General features: G+C 40.8%; 1 long non-coding RNA gene across 1 annotated transcript in view; it reads left to right on the top strand.

The window, feature by feature from the left end:
- LOC122557654 overlaps positions 1-15,739 on the top strand; it is a 31,847-nt gene extending 16,108 nt beyond the window's left edge. Inside the window, exons 2-3 of the long non-coding RNA XR_006313892.1 lie at positions 12,301-12,787; positions 15,729-15,739. This is a non-coding gene — a long non-coding RNA (uncharacterized LOC122557654). The remainder of the gene's footprint in view (positions 1-12,300; positions 12,788-15,728) is intronic.
- The last annotated feature ends 4,074 nt before the right edge of the window (positions 15,740-19,813 follow it).

The raw sequence follows: 19,813 nt of genomic DNA, 5'->3' as shown, positions 1-19,813 counted from the left end.
GGGGAAAGGCAAACCAACATCCATTATGTCTTACAGTTTATCTAAGAGAGTCCAAGAATTCCTTAGCCTTTTCTGGCGATCCGAAGTTATATACGGATCCTTCATGGTTAAAGCATAACGTCGCTGGGTAGCGTAAGGAGTACTGAATATTTAAGTTCCTTAAACACTTCTTCGCCTCGTCGAATGCCTTCCTCTTTCGGACCAGAGCTGGGGAAAAGTCCTGGAATAACATGATCTTGGATCCTTTATAGATCATAGCTTGGGAGTCTTTTCCGAGATTTCTAGAGGCTTCTAGGAGTGTCTGCCTCTCTTTGTAGCTCTGCAGCCGGAACAGGACCGGGCGTGGGTGCTGGTTCGAGCCGGGCCCGCGTATTGTGACCCGGTAGGCCCATTCTATCCTTACCTGGCCTGATCCAGCCTCCAGATTTAAAAGCTGTGGCAGCCACTGCTCGAGGAATGCTGTAAGCTGGCCTTCCTCTTCCCGTTCGGCAAGGCCCAGCAAACGAATATTTTTTCGACGACCTCGATTATCGGGTGGCTGTGGATGCCTCAGCTGCAGCTGGAGAGGGTGGGGGAGGGGTTCCTGCTTGTTGAGAGCTGTGGCTCCCTTCCCTTTAGTCATTTTTACTCAAGATTAGATTGTTTAAGTTTAATATTAAACAACTAATTAAATTAAACAGCTATTATAAATGATTTGGTGAGTGTGGTGGGGGTGGGTGACCCACTTTACCCAAGTCTTGGGAGGAGCACTGTAGACTCAGACTTGCTGGGTCGCCGCCATCTTGGATCTCCCATTGAATATGCTTAATGATCCAGCCTCAACAGCCTTCTGTGGTAAAGAGTTTCACAGATTCACTATCCTCAGAGAGAAAAAAGTCCTCCTCAATTTTGTCTTAAGTTCACAACCCCTTGCTTTGAGATCATGCCCTCTGGTCCTAAATTCTCCCACAGAGGTAAACAAACTCTTAGAATCCACACTGACAAGCCCCACTGTGGTGCATGGTAAAATAGGGTGGAGTCAGCAAGTTTTTTTCAAGGGGAAGTCAAGCCTGACAAACCTGTTAAAATTATTTTAAGGAAGTAATGAGCAAGTTAGATAAAGGAGAGCTAGTGGATGTGATCTATTTAGATTTCTAGAAGGCCTTTGACTATGTGCTGCAATGAAGGCTGCTAAACAAGATACCTAGATAGAGCATTGGCTGTCAGACAGAAGGCAGAAAGTTGGCTAAAGGGGTCTGTCTTCGGATGGCAGTTGATCACTAGTGAAGTTCCACAGGGGTCAGTGTTGCAACTATAACTCTTCATGTTATACATTAATGATGTGGATGAAGGAATTGAGGGCATTGTTGCTAAGTTTGCAGATGACACAAAGATATATGGAAGGACAGGAACTGGGGAGGTTGGAGAAGTAATTGGGCAGGCAAGGAAATTGAAGAAAGAAGAGGCAATTGGAATGCAATGTGGAAATGTGTGATGTTTGGTAGGAAGAATAGAGGTGTCAACTATTTTCTAAATGGGTAAAGACTTTAGAAGTCTGAAGCACAAAGGGACTTTGAAGTCCTAGCTCAGGATTCTATTAGAGTTAACTTGCAGGTTCAGTTAGCAGTTAGGAAGGTAAGGTCAATGTTAACATTAATTTCAAGAGGGCGAGAATATAGGAGCAGACATGTACTGTGAGTCTGGTCGGATTGCATTTGGAATATTGTGGGACAGTTTTGGGCCGTGTATCTAAGGAAGGATGTACTAGTGTTCATGGGTCCAGAGAAGGCTTACAAGAATGATCCCAGTGATGAAGGGCTTCTCATATGAGGAGTGATTGAGAACTCTCGATGGAGATTAGAAGGATGGGGTTTGAGCACTCGGGTGAGGCCTGGGATCTCATTGGAACTTACAGAATATAGAGAGACCTGGATAGAGTTGATGTGGAGAAGATGCTTCCATTAGTAGGAAAGACCAGAACCTGATGGCACTGCCTCAGAGTGAAGGGACAACCCTTTAGAACTGATATGAGAAGGAATTTCTTCAGCCAGAGCATGGTTAATCTGTGGAACTCATTACTGCAGAAGACTGGAAGCCAAATCATTGAAAGTATATGATACACAGGCAGATAGATTATTGATTTATAGGGGGTTCATAGGTTATGGGCAAAAGACAAGTGAATGGAGTTGAGAAAAGCGCAGAAGGTCAGGCAGCATCCAAGGAACAGGAGAATCGACGTTTCGGGCATAAGCCCTTCTTCAGGAATGATTCCTGAAGAAGGGCTTATGTCTGAAACGTCGATTCTCCTGTTCCTTGGATGCTGCCTGACCTGCTATCTTAGGAGGTCACAAGGTTAGATCTCACGGAATACAGGGAGAACTAGCCATTTGGATACAGAACTGGCTCAAAGGTAGAAGACAGAGTGTGATGGTGGAGGGTTGGTTTTCTGACTGGAGGCCTGTGACCAGTGGAGTGTCACAAGGATCGGTGGCCCTCTACTTTTTGTCATTTACATAAATGATTTGGATGCGAGCATAAGAGGTACAGTTTGTAATTTTGCAGATGACACCAAAATTGGAGTTGTAGTGGACAGCGAAGAGGGTTACCTCAGATTACAACAGGATCTTGATCAAATGGGACAATGGGCCGAGAAGTGACAGATGGAGTTTAATGGCACTGCCTCAGAGTGAAGGGACAACCCTTTAGAACTGATATGAGAAGGAATTTCTTCAGCCAGAGCATGGTTAATCTGTGGAACTCATTACTGCAGAAGACTGGAAGCCAAATCATTGAAAGTATATGATACACAGACAGATAGATCATTGATTTATAGGGGGTTCATAGGTTATGGGCAAAAGACAAGTGAATGGAGTTGAGAAACAAATTAGCCATGCTCAAACAGTGGAGCAGACTCAAGCAACTGAATGGTCTAATTCTGTTCCTGTATCTTATGGTTTACGTATCTTATGTGCTTCAATAAAGTATCCCTCGACTTTTCTAAACTTCAGTAAATGAAAGCACAACCTATTTGACCTCCTTGTGAGAAAATTCAGAATTAATCTATTGAACCTTCTCTGGAGTGCCTCCAATGCTAGTACAACTTCCTTTAGATAAGGTGACCAAGACTGTTTACAGTCTTCCAGGTGTAGTGCATTGTATAATTTTAACAATACCTCCTTTATTTTTATGCTCCATTCCATTTGAGATAAAGGGCAATGGCCCATTTGCCTTCCCTACTACCCTCTGAACTTGGATGCCAACTCTTTGTAATTCATGCACCCCGAATTCCACTATCTTAGGCGGTCGAGGAGAAAGTGAGGACTGCAGATGCTGGAGATCAGAGCTGAAAATGGGTCCAGAGAAGGTTTACAAGAATGATCCCAGTGACGAAGGGCTTCTCATATGAGGAGTGATTGAGAACTCTGGGCCTTTGGTCGATGGAGATTAGAAGGATGGGGTTTGAGCGCTTGGGTGAGGCCCAGGATCTCATTGGAACTTACAGAATATAGAGAGACCTGGATAGAGTTGACGTGGAGAAGATGCTTCCATTAGTAGGAAAGACCAGAACCTGATGGCACTGCCTCAGAGTGAAGGGACAACCCTTTAGAACTGATATGAGAAGGAATTTCTTCAGCCAGAGCATGGTTAATCTGTGGAACTCATTACTGCAGAAGACTGGAAGCCAAATCATTGAAAGTATATGATACACAGACAGGTAGATTATTGATTTATAGGGGGTTCATAGGTTATGGGCAAAAGACAAGTGAATGGAGTTGAGAAACAAATTAGCCATGCTCAAACAGTGGAGCAGACTCAAGCAACTGAATGGTCTAATTCTGTTCCTGTATCTTATGGTTTACGTATCTTATGTGCTTCAATAAAGTATCCCTCGACTTTTCTAAACTTCAGTAAATGAAAGCACAACCTATTTGACCTCCTTGTGAGAAAATTCAGAATTAATCTATTGAACCTTCTCTGGAGTGCCTCCAATGCTAGTACAACTTCCTTTAGATAAGGTGACCAAGACTGTTTACAGTCTTCCAGGTGTAGTGCATTGTATAATTTTAACAATACCTCCTTTATTTTTATGCTCCATTCCATTTGAGATAAAGGGCAATGGCCCATTTGCCTTCCCTACTACCCTCTGAACTTGGATGCCAACTCTTTGTAATTCATGCACCCCGAATTCCACTATCTTAGGCGGTCGAGGAGAAAGTGAGGACTGCAGATGCTGGAGATCAGAGCTGAAAATGGGTCCAGAGAAGGTTTACAAGAATGATCCCAGTGACGAAGGGCTTCTCATATGAGGAGTGATTGAGAACTCTGGGCCTTTGGTCGATGGAGATTAGAAGGATGGGGTTTGAGCGCTTGGGTGAGGCCCAGGATCTCATTGGAACTTACAGAATATAGAGAGACCTGGATAGAGTTGACGTGGAGAAGATGCTTCCATTAGTAGGAAAGACCAGAACCTGATGGCACTGCCTCAGAGTGAAGGGACAACCCTTTAGAACTGATATGAGAAGGAATTTCTTCAGCCAGAGCATGGTTAATCTGTGGAACTCATTACTGCAGAAGACTGGAAGCCAAATCATTGAAAGTATATGATACACAGACAGGTAGATTATTGATTTATAGGGGGTTCATAGGTTATGGGCAAAAGACAAGTGAATGGAGTTGAGAAACAAATTAGCCATGCTCAAACAGTGGAGCAGAGATGTTGTATGTGATTAGCAAAAGTTTAGAAGGATATGGGCCGGGTGCTGGCAGGTGGAACTAGATTGGGTTGGGATATCTGGTTGGCATGGATGGGTTGAACTGAAGGGTCTGTTTCCATGCTGTACATCTCTATGACTCTAAGTGCTTATTATCAATGTTTACATTACTTGCTAATTTGCCCTGTTCCATTTGCAATTTTTGCAAAGTTGTATGTTTTTCTTTCAATTTCCTTAACTTCCTTAGTTAACCACCTTTGGTTTACCCACTTCCTACAATCCTTCGTCCTCACTGGGACATATCTTTGCTGTGTCCAGCATCAGCTTGGCACATGTTTTTTTCACAGAGCTTGGAGCCCATCCTTTAAAACATGGAACATGGCTAATTTGTTCAGTCCACTTTTAGACTTAGGCTATCCAATACTGTGGCATAGTTATGTCTCAGCATCTATTGTAGTACAAGTAACGTTGCCATAGAAAATCAGTCTGAAGTCATGCACGTCAGTTCTCCAGCATGAAAGTTCAGACTGAGTAAGTAGCAGGAGGATAACTCGAGGACGGGTTAGTTCACTGAAGGACAAAAGAGGGAATTTATGTGTGAGACCAGAGGAAGGGGTGAGGTCCTTCATGAGTACCTTACATTGGCATTAAACCAAGCAAAAGAAATGGATGTTGATAAATTTAGAGAGGGATTTGTTGATACTCTGAGGCGTGTTGATAGGAGGGTATGTTGAATATTTTGAGAAACATTAAAGTAGATAAGTCCCCAGGGCGTAATGGGATCTATTCCAGGATACTGAAAGAGGAAGGGAAGAGATTACTGGGGTCTTGGCAGAGCTTTTTGTATTTTCTTTAGCCACAGATGAGGTCCAGAGACTGAAGAGTAGCCAGTGTTTGCTCAAGAAAGACAATATGGATAATCCAGGGAGTTGTCGGACGGTGAGTCTTATATCAGTGAAAGAGTAATTATTGAAGAGAAGATTCTAAGGGACAGGATTTATTTACATTTGGAGAGGAATGGACTTATTAAGAATAGTTAGCAGGGGAGGTCTTGTTCCACAAACTTGATTGAGTTTTTGAGGAAGTGATGAAAACAATTGATGAGAGTAAAGCAGTGTTGTCTACGTGGACTTTACAAAAGCATTTGCCAAGGTCCCTCATGATCGGCTGGTTCAGGAGATAAACCCACATGGAATCCATGGTGAGTTGGCAAGGTGGATACAAAATTGGCTTGGGCATGGAAGCCAAGATAGTTGTGGAGGAGTATTTTTCTGATTTGGGGTCTGTGATCAGTGGTGTTCCACAAGGATCAGTGCTGGGATTTCTATAGTTGTGATGTAAATAAATGATTTGGCTGATAATGTAGGTGGTCTGATTGTTAAGTTTGCAGATAACACAACAATTGTTGGAGTTGTGAATAGTGAGGAACAATATTAAAGGTTACAAAAGGATATAGACCAGCTAGAAAGTTGGATGGAGAAATGGCAGATGGAGTTTAATCTGAACAAGTGTGGATTATGCATTTTGGGAGGTCAAATCCAAGAGTAACATATACAATAAATGGTAGGACCCTGAGGAGCATTGATAGTCACACTACTCAGACCCCTTGGCATCGTGGTAGCCCGCAAACCCACCAACACACTAAAACAGCAGCTAATGAACCTGAAAGACCCTATACAGACAACAAGCAAAACTAATGTCATTTACAAAATATCGTGCAAGGACTGTAACAAACACTACATTGGATAAACAGGCAGAAAACTAGCCACCAGGATACATAAACACCAACTAGCCACAAAAAGACATTGACCCTCTTTCACTAGTATCCTTGCTTACGGATGAGGAAGGACACCACTTCGACTGGGACAACACATCCATCCTAGGACAAACCAAACAAAGACATGCACGAGAATTCCTAGAAGCATGGCATTCCAACTGGAACTCTATCAACAAACATATAGAGTTAGACCCCATCTACCACCCCCTGAGAAAAAGAACAAGAAGTGACTTCACCACAGGAAATGACATCACTAACCCAAAGAAACCCAAACATATAAATAGAAAGCAGGAATTATCAGCAGTGCTTAGCTGAGGCCCACTGAAGATGTTACCTAGTAGGATGATGAAACATCTGGAAATGAATCTTCCAGCTCAGTGAGCAAACTTACATCCAGGATAGTAGGATTCTCTTTCCCAGGATGGAAATGTCAAATACCAGGGGGCATCGGTTTAGAGTGAAAGCAGAAGATGTTGAAGCAGATGTGCGAGGAAAGACTTTACACAGAAGGTGGTAGGTGCTTGGAAAGCACTGACAGGGGAGGTGGTAGAAGCAGACAGGATAGCAAAGTTTAAGGGCACATTTGGACACTCACAAGAACAGGCAGATAATGGAAGGATATTAACCACATACAAGCAGATGGGATTGTTTAGAATAGCATCATGGTCAGCAAAGACATGGTGGGCTGAAGGGCCTGCTACTGTGCTGTACTGTACAATGCTCTATGATACCTTTATGACTGTGTGTATATCGTGTGCAAAGGGCTTGTAAAGTGAAAGGGCAATCTAGCAATTTGTTTTCTGATAGATATTTACAATTTCTAAGATGCTGCAAGCATTGGAAATGGTATTAGCTTCATGGAGCATAAACATGCTCTCCTGACACAGGAAATTAGTTCTTATTCTCCTACCTGTGGTACTCTGCTACTACACTTGCAATTGCCTGTCAGCTAGCTACCCCTTTTTGCTGCTGCTTTTCTTGAAATAATGAGGTCCACACTAGCCTACTTGATGTTACAAAAAAAGAAATACATAAAATGCATGTAAGAGAATGCATAGAATTGCTTAACTGATTTTTGTACACAAATTGAATGGCTTGATTTAGCTAATACCCTTTAATCCAGGAAATATCCCGGTAAATCTTTTCTGTACCATTCTAAAACCTCCTTTCTGTTGTGTGGTGTAAAAACAAATGTGATGGTCTGTGAATGAGGTAAGGTGGGAACTGTTGATGAGTGGAGAATTTAGGAACCGAGCTACAAAGGAACTGTCTAGGTTTTCTCACCTTCTTTGTCCTCCTTCTCTTCATTTTCTTTTAAAGTTCATTCATGGGATGTGCGCGATGTTGATTGGGCCAGCATTCATTGCCCATCCTTAGTACCCCTTGACTGCCTTCTTAAACTATTCCAATCCATTTGTTCTAAGTACACCCACAATGCCATTTGAGTTCCAGGATTTTGAACTGATAACACTGAAAGAATGGTGATATATTTCCAAGCCAGAATGGTGTGCAGCTTGGAGAAGAAGTTTTAGATTAGATTAGATTACTTACAGTGTGGAAACAGGCCCTTCGGCCCCACAAGTCCACACCGACCCGCCGAAGCGCAACCCACCCATACCCTACATTTACCCCCTTTTAACTTAACACTACGGGCAATTTAGCATGGCCAATTCACCTGACCCGCACATCTTTGGACTGTGGGAGGAAACCGGAGCACCCGGAGGAAACCCACGCAGACACGGGGAGAACGTGCAAACTCCACACAGTCAGTCGCCTGAGTCGGGAATTGAACCCGGGTCTCTGGCGCTGTGAGGCAGCAGTGCTAACCACTGTGCTACCGTGCCGCCCTCCACTGTGCTACCGTGCCGCCCTCCACTGTGCTACCGTGCCGCCAGTTGCAGCTGGTGGTGTTCCAATTCCTACTACCTTTGTCCTTCTAGATAATCGCCATCATGACTTTGGAAGGTGCTGTCAAATGAGCCTTGGTGACTTTCTGCAGTCTATTTTGTCGATGGTAAACACTGTGATGGAAGGAGTACATGTTTGTGCAAGTGGTGCCAATCAAGCAAGTGAATCTGTCCTGGATGGTGACAAGCTTTTTGTGTTTTGTTGAAACTGCATCCATCCAGGAAAGAGGGAGTATTACATCACCCTTTTGACTTGTGCCTTGTCACTGATCGACAGGCTTTGGGGAGAGAAGACTTACTTGCTACAAGATTCCAAGTCTTTGACCCGCTCTTGTAGCTGCTATACTTAAATGGATGGTCCAGTTCAATTTCTGGTCAATCGTAACCCCTAAAATGGTTGGTAATTGGTGAATTCAGTGATGATAATGCCATTGAATGTCCAGGATGATGATTAGATTGTCTTTTGTTGTTGACAGTCATTGCCTTGTGTGCAAATATTACTTGCCACTGGTCAGCCCAAACCTAGGTGTTATTTAGGTCTTACTGCATTTGGACATGGACTGTTTCAGTATCTGAGGATTCATGAATGGCACTGAACATTGTTCACTGATAATTGTACATCATCACATCTGACTTTATGATAGAGGAAAGGTCATTGATGAAGCAGCTGAAGATGGTTTGGCCAAGAACACTACCCTGAGAAACTCCTGCAGATATGCCCTGAAGTTGATATGATAACCTGTAACTACTACAAACATTTGCCTTTGTGCCAAATATGATTCCAAACAGTGAAGAACTTTGCTTCTGATTCCCATTGACTGCATTTGCCAGGGCTTCTTGATGCTAAACTTGGTTAACATGACCTCGATGTCAAGAATAGCCATTGTCACCTCTCCTATGAATTTAGCTCCTTTGTCCATGTTTGGACCAAATCTATAATGAGGTCTGGAGCTAGTGCTCTGGTAGCATGAGCTGTCTTGTCATGATGGGAATGTTGTGCAGCATCCAGTAACTAATCAGAGGCCATTAGCTCCTCGGTACTCAGCAGCACCACCAGCAAAGTGGTGGCTACTGTAACTAAGACACTTAGTTGAGGCTTGGATTGCTGAAGGTTTCAGGCACAAGCAAATAATTACAGAATGTGCAACACAGACTTGGGGGGTGGGAGTTCGATGGCCATGAAGAGGGGGGTAGTTCTCAGTGAAGCCTCTGCCTGCCTTCTCCTGCCTGATTAAATATCCCGCAACATCAAATTAGTTATCTGGGAGGGCACATGATGATGCAAGTAGAATTTCCACATCCTCACTCTGTGCCCTAATTCGACCTTTAGTGAGCTCACTGCCAGTTAACGGCAGACAGCATTTTCAGGAGTAAGGGACTACTTGCTGAGCTTGGAAAAGAGAGGAGTCAATAGCCTCCCTGCACACTGAAATGACCAAATATAAGATGCTTTCTTTTATTGGTCAGAGTATTGAGTACAGGAGTTGGGAGGTCATGTTGCGGCTGTACAGGTCATTGGTTAGGCCACTGTTGGAATATTGCGTGCAATTCTGGTCTCCTTCCCATCGGAAAGATGTTGTGAAACTTGAAAGGGTTCAGAAAAGATTTACAAGGATGTTGCCAGGAGGATTTGAGCTATAGGGAGAAGCTGAGCAGGCTGGGACTGTTTTCCCTGGAGTGTCGGAGGCTGAGGGGTGACCTTATAGAGGTTTACAAAATTATGAGGGGCATGGATAGGGTAAATAGGCAAAGTCTTTTTCCCTAGAGTGGGGGAGTCCAGAACTAGAGGGCATAGGTTTAGGGTGAGAGGGGAAAGATATAAAAGAGACCTAAGGGCAACTTTTTCCCACAGAGGGTGGTAGGTGTAAGGAATGAGCTGCCAGAGGAAGTGGTGGAGGCTGGTACAATTGCAACATTTAAGAGGCATTTGGATGGGTATATGAATAGGAAGGGTTTTAAGGGATATGGGCCGGTTGCTGGCAGGTGGGACCAAATTGGGTTGGGATATCTGGTCGGCATGGACAGGTTGGACCGAAGGGTCTGTTTCCATGCTGTACATCTCTATGACTCTATGACTCTAAGACTTGCATTGTATAAAAAAAATTTGCAAACATGCACCAGACTGTTTGGATTCATCGAAGTATCCGTTGAATGTTCCATTCTCACCCTCTTCACAAGGTTTACAAGGCCCTTTAATAATGTTCTAATTTCAGACAAGTGAATCCCATTTTCCATCTTCCCTTTGAAAATCTGCATGCAACCCAGAGGAATTGGGGTTCAGTACTGCCCTCCAGGAAGGCGAACCCACATCAACCCAGCACCCATACCTGACCTTGTCAGAAAATCCAGTCCATTAAAAATAATTCGGATATAATTTGTAGAATATTTTCCTCCGGGTGCTCCGGTTTACTCCCACAGTCCAAAAGATGCGTAGGTCGGGTGAATTGGCCATGCTAAATTGCCCGTAGTGTTAGGTAAGAAGGGGTAAATGTAGGGGTATGGGCGGGTTGCGCTTCGGCGGGTCGGTGTGAACTTGTTGGGCCGAAGAGGATGTTTCCATACTGTAAATAATCTAATCTAATAATATTACCTCAAACATAGAAAGACTGTCTTTTTGGCACTTAGTAAATGACAATGGAGTAGAAATTTATTTGGGCTTAGATTCAACAATGTAAGGGTAGCACACACATCTTATTCAAGGGAACCTGTGGTCAATCCAACATTGGGCCATGTCCAAATACCCTAGGTGAACTGTACATTGTGCCTTCACAGGTAGTTTATTCATCACAAGGATTGAGTTTTGTTAGGTGGCTGTGACATCCAGGCAGAGTGAAGGACATGCCCCTGTCTATATCATTGGTGATGAAGTGGAGATGGTCAAGGGCTTCAAGTTCCCATGAGTAAGTATTACCAACGATCTATCCTTGTCCATCCACGTCAATGATACAATCAAGAAAGCAGCACCAAAGCCTCTACTTCCTCAGAAGGCTAAGGAAATTCTGCATGTCCACCATGACTCTTATTGATTTTTATAGATGCACCATAGAAAGTATCCTTTCTGGATGCAATACAATGTGTTATGGCAACTGATCTACCCAAGACTGCAAGAATTTGCAATGTTGTGAACACTGCTCAGTCTGTCATGAAAACCAGCCTTCCTTCCAATCACTCCATTGACATTTTCTGCTGCCCCAGGAAAGCAGCCAACATAATCAATCCTTCCTTCTGTTGTTATCAGACTTATGAATGGACCTCTCATGTATTAGAGTTGATCTTTCTCTGCATCTTCTCTGTAGTTGTAACACTTCATTCTGCGTTCAGTTCTGTTACCCTCATGTACTTATGTTAAGTATGATTTGTCTGGTTAATACACAAAACAATATGTTTTACTGTATCTCAGTATGTGACAATAATAATCAAATCAAATTATCTGATAAATTGCAGAAGGGTGGTGAAAGGATAGTGATTTGGATAGCGATGACTGGTGGATGTCTTGGACATCTGTAAAACATTCAATTCCAATTTATAGTATGAGAATGTTTTGGCAGTCCTTGAACCTTGCTCATATCCCTTTGAAATTTATATTTTTGCTCCCGAATCTTAAAAATAGATTTCTTTAATACGTAATTACATTTGGTTGCTTCGATTATTTATGAGTTTTAAAGGATACTGAAATTTTAATTTCTCATTCTTGGTAACTCAGAAAAGTTGCAATTTTAATATTTCAAATTTTAATACATAATAATGAAAATAAACAATTATGTTCTTCATAGTCTTTCTCTATAGAATCCTTTGAAAATTTAGGATTAATTCCCACAAATTGAGGTATTTTATTTGAGTGGGAGTAGTTCATGTATGTGTCTAAACTGCTTTCACATCATTTACAATGGTAATTAAATTTTCTTAATTGTGTTTCAATTTATAGAAGCATAACTGAATTTCGAATGGGCTGTAAACATCCTGCTTCAAGCATTCAAAGTGAAGACTAAGAATCAGAGGCAACTGCCATCTTTTGGAAAGTAGAGAGTGCAAAAATGTGGCGTTCAATTCCAAAATATTTGATCAATAACATAATATTTCGAAACAGAGTGCAAAGGCTACCAGCTGGACAGAACTCTCTGTGTCGTCCCAAACAAGAAGTTTCTCTTCAAATTTACAGACACCACACACCCACAGCTTTTAAAATAAGTATGCCAATTTCAGTTATCGAAAAAGTAGAGGCCTTTGATAAACAGCGGTGCATCACTGTTCACTGGGATGATGGAAACCACAGCCAGTATCCTTACGTGTGGTTAAGGGATAACTGCCAATGTCCCCAGTGCTTCCTGTCTTCAGCTAAAGCAAGAAAGCTTCCAATAGAAGATTTGGATGTGAACATTTCTGTAGAGAAAGTCATTTCAACTGATTCAAAGGTATTAGTAGCTTGAACGATTCTCAAGACAATGTGTGTAAGCTACTATTTATGTACTAAATTATCTGTCTACGTATTAATCTGGAGACACTTAATGTGCTATAAAAGAGCAACTTCTGATCCAGATCAAACCTTTTTACTATGATTAACTTGTAAAGTATTAAATAATGTACAACAAATTACCATGAAATGCAGAATACCCTTCTATTAAAATAAGGGATAAAATTGAATAACATTTTTCATTAAAGAAGCATAGTAACACAGAATGATACCACAATAGTGTAAGTGATTGAGATAATACAGAACAGCTTAATTGTGTGTATTATCCTTTCTGGAATATAAATGGGTGTGCCAGATCCAATGGAAGTTTATATTAAAATTTGATGCCTATATTTCTGCTATTTCTAAAAAACACTCCCTTCATCCTGGCAGATTTTAAAAAGTTGCAGGGTTCAGAAAAATAATTAAAACTTCCACTAATCCTTGATTATCTCTATTAACTATATAGTGATTTTTACATAGTGATTCATACATTTCAGCTCTTCTGTGACAACCTTTTTTTTAGTGTAATAAAAAATAGCTCATATTTTTATATGTGAACACATTGTCATTTCTATTTTCCTGAAATGTTCTCTGTAGGCAGAGGCAGGTGAGCACATTCAACATAAGTATAGTAGACAATATAACATCGCCTGAAAGTAAAAGACAATTGTCTAAGTTAGTCATCTTTTTCAAAGAACCTTTATATGAAAATCTTTAGATTTCTCAAAAATAAAAGCAAAAAGACTTTAAAACCACAAAATGTTATTTATTGAACAGTAATAGTTGACAAGAGCTGAGCTAGAATGTAAAATCTGGTCTAAGAATTGTGAAACCAGGGTCATTTGTGTCAGAGTAATTTGTGACTCGGATTTTAACTCTGCTCTTATTTATTTTTACATGAAGTCATACCGTGATAACTACAAGGCATCTGAGTGTATATTACACTTAAATGTTTAATGGCCTGAAAAACAAATGAGCCTCTGCTTAATTTTGTAGAAACTAATTTGTGTAAATATATAAATCAAGTTTTTAAGATGAGATTTATTTGAAGACTAAACTATTGGGCAGCAAATTACAGTCTTTTTTCACCACTGTTTGTCTGCTAATCCATAATGTCAGTAGCATTATTGCTTTTATTTTTGCTGCCTTATCATCAGACCCTGTTTAATTCACATTTGCTCCTACAAAGTGGAAAGTTGTAATTTTAGCTAGTCTGTACAATTTATTTTCTCTGCACTATATCTTTGTAATCTTACAGCAGGAACATGATCATATCCTACCAACAAAGGTTGAAAGCAAAAATTTGAGAACAGAGAAAAAGTGGAATTGCTTTGACATGGTTGAGCTTCATTAAAATCATGATTGGACCCAGAGATCAATCTATTAATTTTTCTACTCTATATACTGAAGCAGTGAGCTTAGTATTCCTCTGACAGCACTAATGTGAATTTTACCCATGGCGGAAGTATTCTGCCTTGAATGCAACACAATGGCTGTGACTTGGAATTTTCATTTACAAATAGGAGAGAGATTATATTTACAAAATATCAATATGTTTATGCTGAATGAATGTTGCATAAAAAAAGTTTTAAAAACCTTTCATAATGACATATTATTCTCACATATTATTTAATAATTAAATTGGGGTCCCTAAACAGAACATATTTCATAAAATGCTGAAATGTTTCCAAAATCTTTTAGTTGGCACTTGTTAGCCTGTTGCTTGCTGAATAACATTTATAAAAATGGAATTATTGCAATAAAGATAGAAAATATATTCTAACATCCATCTTTGATTCCCCATTATCTTTTTCCACAAATTCAACTAAGAACTATATTAGCAGCGGATTTTTAAACATAAAGGTATTCAGCACCTGAAGACTTCCAATCTACTTATAGGCACCATATAGATTATTTCTTTCCTTTGAGGCTTGCTGTTGCTAGCAAGTATAATCTGGTGAAGCTTTGTACCATGCAACATAACTATTTTTTTCATCATAGAAAACATGATACCAACAGATATTCAAGTGTCAAGAAGAATTGTGAGGCAGGTATAAATATTCCTTTGCATTCCACCTGGAAACTTGTTCCACTTTTTAAACTCTATTTATGCCAATAATAAACCTGTGGGAAAGGTTCCCCCTGCCTTTTCTTTTTGTTTCTTCCCCCATCTTCCCCTATTCTTTCTCCTACCCTGACCTGTCCAGTTTCATTACATGAGCTGGTATTTATCTAACAAGTCTTATTTTCTGTAATTCAGTCACCGACAAATTAAAAAATATAATGATACATTAAAAATTCTCAGAAGACATGTTTACTGCTGCAATAAATATATGCTTCATAAAAAAGCAAAACTAAATTTTAGATAATAGTTTAGGAAAGTTTACAATAGCAATACAGACATGACATTTTACTTTTACTTATATTCTTAATTAGAATTAATTCTTATTTCTCTCATGCTCACAGGTTTCTATCTTTTTCACTTTAGTACACCCTGTTAGACTAATTCTTTAGCTTCATTCTTTGAGCTAGAATTTACAATGAATAGAGTGCAGGCAGGAATATGGTGAGGTCTCCACCCTTTCCTCCCCAGTTGCACCTCAGCCACCAAACTCCCTTGGGTGGGCATTAAGTTCTTCCCATTTAGTTCATTAGAACATTAATTTGATATCATCTTTATTCTCTTCAATTTTGAATTGCTTATCTTCTAATAATACTTCTTATACGTTACAACATTTCTTGAGTTAGTAGATCACATAACCTGTTCCCAAATGTCTACGAAAAGAATTCTTGGCCAAACCATAGGTCAGTATTTGAAAGCAATTTAGTATGACTCATTCCTCTAATTTTATCCCTTTTCTAAATTGGCAGTATGCCTTCATTCAAGTCCTTATACAAAGATTCAGTTGTAGCTGCAGGTTTTTTTAATGGGAGAAAATCATGTATAAACTCAGACTTTACTTTGAACTGAAGAAGAATCCTAAAGAAAACTTCTGAATTTTCATGTTTAAATCCTGTATCTTTTAAAAATGGACAATATTGCTAGATTCCTAAAATAGGAGAAAGTGAGGACTGCAGATGCTGGAGATCAGAGCTGAAAATGTGTTGCTGGAAAAGCGCAGCAGGTCAGGCAGCATCCAAGGAGCAGGAGAATCGACGTTTCGGGCATGAGCCCTTCTTTAGATTCCTAAAATAACCTAATTTGATCACCTGAGTGTATTTCCAGGAGCTTTTGAACCCCCTGTATTGTATAGACGTGCCACCTATAATTGACACAAGGGGATAGAGATGTCTGCTTCCAGCTAGCTTTCAAAGAAAGGAAAACATTAAGACCCATTATGCTAAATTGAGTATGAATACTTTTACAGTAATCTCGTCACCCTGCAATGGAAACTCTGATCGGGGAGACAAAGTTACACTCTCAGCATAACGATCTTCCAATTAACCCACTGAGATGGGCCACCAGTACTTGAAATGCCTGCCATTGTCACATGACTGAAATCAGACGGGTTGAATTGTCAAATATACAACCCTTGGATCTTATGCCCGAAACGTCGATTCTCCTGCTCCTTGAATGCTGCCTGACCTGCTGTGCTTTTCCAGCAATACATCTTTCAGCTCTGATCTCCAGCATCTGCAGTCCTCACTTTCTCCTAACCCTTGGATCTCAATCAGATGTTGGTTGACCTTCAGAGGAAAAGCACAATGCCAAGCTGAGTTAGCAACCTCAGTCGTCTATCTCTTTCTCCACATTGCTGTCTAGAAAGAAGCCTTCAGGAAATAAAACGTACCAGGCCCAGGTCATGGAGTAAATTATTATTGGACTCTGACCCCCCAGAAAGTTGTAACGTACATGAACTAATTTCTTTGATACTTCTGGATTTGCTAAAACTTATAATTTATAATTATCTCCTGTCCTCCCTAATTACTTGTGTGTGTCTGTGCATGTATGTGTGGGTCTGTGTATGTATGGAGTAGGAAAGCAATTCCCTGGGATCTGAATGTTTTGATAATAAACCTTATTCTTGATATAATCTTAAAGATTTTGCTGTGTGTTTATTTCAATATTAGAATCTGAAAACCAGGATTTAGGTCACATTCTTTGACCTATCTCAGTAATGGATAGATGTTTTAAGAAAATCAGAAAAAATAAATCAAACAGTATCGCTATTTTAGGCTTGAAAGCAGAAAAACAACCATAATTTAAATTCCCCTCCATTCTCCCTTTGCCTGTGACATAGTTTCAACCTGTTAAGCAGTTTACCATTTTGATGCTATAGTATTTTCATCAACCTATTTTTAGCATTAACTAAGCTTTCATTTATAAAACATAATGAGCAGTACAAAATATTCCATAAATTTACGCTGACTTACCACTATTAACTGAAAGAAATATTGTTAAAGTGAAAGTGGGTAGAATTTGGCTGTGGTTGTATTTTTAATTGCTCAAAAAAATGTGCAGCTTTTGTTTTGCCAATTATTCGCTGTAGCTGCAAAGCTGCTCATCAAGAATGCAGTGTTTCAGTGATCAAAGGACATTCCAAGCCTGTAATCTTAACTATTGATTAGGTTCAGAAAGCTGTTGGTTCTGTTTCAATTCCCCTGAGTTTGATTTGGAAAGCATCGTGCAGATTTTCTTTTAAACAAGGTATAGAATATAAGACTAAGCAAAGAACTGCAAATGCTGGAAATCAGACCCAAAAATAGAAATTACTGGAAAACTCAGCAGGTTTGGCAGAAAAAGCAGAGTTAATGTTTTAGGTCCAGTGATTCTTTTTCAGAGTGGGTTCAATAATATTTTATTTTTAACAGAGAATCCTCAGGATGACTTAATTGATTAGATTAGATTAGATTAGATTAGATTAGATTACTTACAGTGTGGAAACAGGCCCTTCAGCCCAACAAGTCCACACCGACCCGCCGAAGCGCAACCCACCCAGACCCATTCCCCTAAATTTACCCCTTCATCTGACACTATGGGCAATTTAGAATGGCCAATTCACCTAACCAATTGCAGTGATTAAAATTATCAGAGGCCCAGATCAAGTAAATAGGTTTTCCCTCTTTTCATTTTTAGAGGGGCCAAAAATCGGGGGCATTAATTTTTATTGTCTTGAATTGCTGTAGTCCTTGGGCTGTAGCTACAACCACAGTGCTTTTAGGAAGGGAGTTCAAGGAATTTGACTCAGACAGTGCAGGAATGGCGATAAACTTCCAAGTGAGGATAGTCTGTGATTTGGAAGGGAATGTGGTGGTGGCTGTCAGCTGTACCCTAACTGATAGAAGTTGTGGATTTGGAAGGAAACGTTGGAGGAGTCTGAGTGAGTTACCGTCATGCATCTTGTAGATTGTAAACACTGTAGCCATTGTGAATGGTGGTGAAAGGAACAAATGCTGAATATAGATAACGGGATGCCAATCAGGCGTGAAACTTTGCCTTAGTTGGTGTCAAGTTTCTAAAGTACTTGAGTGTTGTTGGAGTTTCACCCATCCAGGAATAGGGAGAGTATTCCATCATATCCCTGCACATTTTTTTGAGCAATTAAAGTACATACATTGTGGGCCAGGAGGTGAATTACACATTGCAGGATTCCCAGCCTCTGACCAATTCTTGTAGCCACAGCATTGAAATGACTAGTTCAATTTCTGGTCAATAATAACCCCAGAATGTTGATAATAGGAAGTTCAGTTATGGTAGTCAAATGTAAAAGAGCGCTAGTTAAATTCTCATTTGTTGGAAATAGTCATTATCTGAATTGAATTGAATTTATTGGCACGAGTACTGAGGCACCGTGAAAAGCTTTGTCCCCGGTGGAGGGCTCTCTACATGGGAGTCCTCCCCCTTTCTCGGGGATCTGGGGTGGGTGGGTGCTGCACGCAGCGGTTCCCTGCAACCACAGATTGCGGTGGTTCACAGACTCCCAGCCCAACTGCTTTCTCTGTGGAGTCCATGCACCATGTATATATTGGGTGTGGGAGCTTACACTCCCTTCTTGATTTTCTTAAAAACCTTCTTCTCTGTTTCTGGTTGCTCTTCAGTCCTACACTCCTGATCTTCGGGCACCTGGTATGGAGAGGGGAGGGCAAGTCAGAGGACCTCCTCGTGGGTCTGCTTCTGGGCCTGGCCAAACTGACCATAAACAGGTCCAGGCAGCGGGACATGGAGGGGTCGTTAAGGCCGATTACCTGCTCCTCTTCTGAGGTTACATTCGAGCCTAAGTGTCTCTGGAGAAGGAGCACACAGTGTCCACCAACACCCTTGAGATGTTCAGGGAGAGGTGAGCACCACAGGGAATGGAGTGTATTGTTTCCCCCTCCAACTCTATTTTGACGTGATCCCTGCCCTCCCCTTCACTGTTTGATCACACAGCATTGCCCTTTGATGAGAAGGGCACTGCTTGTCACTGGTCACTTGGTGTTTCCTTTCTTCCTGGTGGTGGAAATTGAATAAAGATTTGTACACCTTGTGTCTTTCACTGTGTCTCACACATGCACACACGCAACATGGGTGCTGAGGGAAACAAAAAAAACAGGAGTATCAAAGGTTCTGAAAAAAAAGAAAAGCTTTGTCTTGCAAGCAATACAGGCAGATCACAGAGTTAAGCAGCATAACTAAGTAAATAATAGGTAAACAGCAGCAAAACACAGATCCAGGCGAATGTTAAGAGTTTGTGAGTCCACTCAGTATTCCAACAACAGTAGGGTAGAAACTGTTTCGAAACTGGCTGATGCGTGTGTTCAGGCTACTCCCTGACGGTAGACGTTGTGGAAAAATATTGCTAAGGTTGGATGGATGTTTGCGTATGCTGGCAGCCTTTCCTTGACAGCGGGCCTGGTAGATGGATTCTATAGATGGGCCTTTATGATTGTCTGGGCCAAGTTCACCATTTCCTGTAACCGTCTCCGATCTTGAATGGAGGTAGTGATACATCGAGAATGCTCTCGATGGCGCACCTATAAAAGTTGGCAAGGGTATTCGCTGTCA

The sequence above is a fragment of the Chiloscyllium plagiosum genome, chromosome 16, assembly GCF_004010195.1.
Source record: "Chiloscyllium plagiosum isolate BGI_BamShark_2017 chromosome 16, ASM401019v2, whole genome shotgun sequence".
Classification (NCBI taxonomy): Eukaryota; Metazoa; Chordata; class Chondrichthyes; order Orectolobiformes; family Hemiscylliidae; genus Chiloscyllium; species Chiloscyllium plagiosum.
The sequence above is the reverse complement of the archived record's forward strand: the minus strand, read 5'-3'. Positions and strand labels throughout refer to the sequence as shown.